The 1,596-nt window shown below is 38.7% G+C and overlaps 1 pseudogene; it reads right to left on the bottom strand.

The window, feature by feature from the left end:
- The window catches only part of LOC110314420, a 21,955-nt pseudogene extending 21,587 nt beyond the window's left edge, over positions 1 to 368 (bottom strand).
- Positions 369 to 1,596: the final 1,228 nt, after the last annotated feature.

Here is a 1,596-nt window from a genome sequence, read left to right as displayed (position 1 = left end):
CTTCTTCTTCTTCTTCTTCTTCTTCTTCTTCTTCTTCTTCTTCTTCTTCTTCTCTGCACAAATGTTTATTTGGGGAGGGGTCATCAGTCTTCTTGGCCGTTGCCTTCCTCATCGCTACCAACACATTGTTCATCTCTCCCACTTCTTTGAGCACATGTATGTGCACACCCTCTTCTTATTAAACTTGAGCACTTGCTTGTCCTTGGACACCTTGAGCAGCTCCACTGCACAGGGATCATGTCCCACACAAAATCTGTGTACTTACTGAGATGTCTGCAGTGCTAGCTCTACTTTGGTTTACTGATATTCTTTGTCACCTTGTGGCCTTTGTTGGGGCCTGCATCCATGGGGTAGAGACACAGGGACATGGCTGTTGCTCTCCAATGGTTGCAGGGACAGATAGGCCTTTTACTTCTTTACCTGGCAGAAACAACAAACAATCATAATCAAGATACCCAGATGGTAACGAGATCTACAACATTATTTAATTATTTTAAGATTAGACAAATGCTACAGATCACTCTAGAATCTTAACAACAGTACCATTTCTTGAGAAGGGCTAGGTATCCCAAGCGAAACACAGAAGGTTATTTTTACAATATCAACAGGTTTCCATTCTACCCAATTCAACTCCATGATGTTCCAGAATTGCTATGTAGTAGTGTTTCCTTAGTACAAAACACATTTTCTTAGCTCAAAAGGATTAAGAGTCAATTTACTCTGGGCCAAATATGAATGACTATTACCTGAGAATACAGATGCAGGTATTACCAAATAACATGTACCAACACAGAAATATTTGTGTACACCATCTCAGTTAGTAAACAAAAGAAACCAGAAACCAAGGTATTTACCAAATACATTGAAGTAAGCATTGTACAGTCAGGTTGCATCAAACCCAGAAAAATGTTACTGTGTTTTTCAGGTGTTAAATAATTACATAGTTACATTCTTAGCTTTTGGGTTGGTTAAACCTAGTGGTCTGTCAAATAAATTCATTCCAATGGTTTTATTTGGTAGTTGATATAAATTGGGCTAGATACAAACGGTTGGCACTAGGTAGTTATTAAGGGTCCAAGAGACAGATTAAGAAGATTCTGTCTTTGAGTCTGAAACATTCCAGTTCTCCACAATTGAGAAGCTTGTGTCGGCCAATTAGCATTTTATACTCTTCAACATAGGTATCATTATTCTTTCTGGGAAATGTGAAGCTCCTATGAGTTCACATCTGCTCAAACCCTGTAAGTGTGCTTCTATTGGAAAGTAGTAATCAACTTAGACACCTGCTAGAATAGCTCTTAGTCCAGTGAATGATATTCTCATCCAAAGGAAAATATATGGGCATACAAACATACACAAAAGAGAATACAATGTCAAGACAGAAGCAAACACTGAAGGGATAAGAACTCAAAATGAAGCTTGAACTGAGAGGGTGCTTGTGCTCAGGGTCCTTGATTCTATTCCTAGCACTTCCAAAATAACAAGGTAACAGAGGAAATGATGCATCAGCAAGCTTAGAAATACCATGGACTGGCAGCACAGTAAACACTAGAATCTAAAAGAGGCAAAAGAAAACGTTGTCTTAGAGCTTTCAGA

The sequence above is a fragment of the Mus pahari genome, chromosome X (assembly GCF_900095145.1).
Source record: "Mus pahari chromosome X, PAHARI_EIJ_v1.1, whole genome shotgun sequence".
In the NCBI taxonomy this organism is placed as follows: Eukaryota; Metazoa; Chordata; class Mammalia; order Rodentia; family Muridae; genus Mus; species Mus pahari.
The sequence above is the reverse complement of the archived record's forward strand: the minus strand, read 5'-3'. Positions and strand labels throughout refer to the sequence as shown.